Source organism: Penaeus monodon, chromosome 31 (assembly GCF_015228065.2).
Source record: "Penaeus monodon isolate SGIC_2016 chromosome 31, NSTDA_Pmon_1, whole genome shotgun sequence".
In the NCBI taxonomy this organism is placed as follows: Eukaryota; Metazoa; Arthropoda; class Malacostraca; order Decapoda; family Penaeidae; genus Penaeus; species Penaeus monodon.
Window position 1 is genome coordinate 14,286,898 of NC_051416.1, and position 980 is coordinate 14,287,877.

Sequence of the window (980 nt, forward strand, 5' to 3'; positions counted from 1 at the left end):
CCTCGTAATCCAGCATCAAATACCCCCACCTTGTTACATCCAGCCAGGTAACGAACGCCTTCATTCATAAGACCTCCATTCATTAAATTACAAATCTCGGGCTTATCCTCCTCGCGGGAATGTCCTCTCATTAACGAGCTACAGCGAGATTCTTCGAGACGCTGCGAGATTCGGCGAGATTTGTAGAGACTCTGCGAGATCAAGCGAGATTTGTGTCTAGGTCTACAGAACAGGATTCCAGGATCTCGGAAGACGATTTAATAAACTGGAATCTGGAATCGTGTTCGTGTGCGTGCTTGGTATCTCGAAATTAATAAGCTTTGTGAGTGATTTTCTTATTTATGGTAACGACATTGAAAATAAACAAAAGCTGCATTTAGATTGCATTATTTCAGGAAACAGTCTTGCTAAGTTATTGCCATTGTTTCTATAATTAATAATCTTTATCAATTATTCATAATATGAGATTTCTTATGTGAATCTGGAATTCTGTGCAATACACGTGATTTGCATCTTGCTTGTAATGAGGCAGTGGTATTATAATGTTGCAAAGCTGGTTGAAAGATTAGTTCGTAATTATGATAATGAGATTGAACTTAACAATGGCTTTTGTATTGCAATAGTGTGAGGAATAATGCACAATGATGTTTTGTGTTGTTATCGTTAATATTTGTTTCCAGTATTGATTAATTGACCCAATTTGTGTACTTGATTTATTTATTTTAATTGTTTTCCTTTTTGGGGGGAAGTTAGGTATGAACACGCTCAACAACGCATAAAGTATATAATAGAGATATGTTAGCGGAGACAAAACCGTCTTTTTATTAAAGATACAATATACTAAATACATTAAAAAAAGAGAAAAAAGTCTTTTTCTCATAGGCACAAATGCAAAGTCACAAAGCAAATCTAATTCCGTGAGAACTTGCACAATTCAAAAATGAAACAAGAAAAGAAATAGTGAGTAAACTTCTCACTAT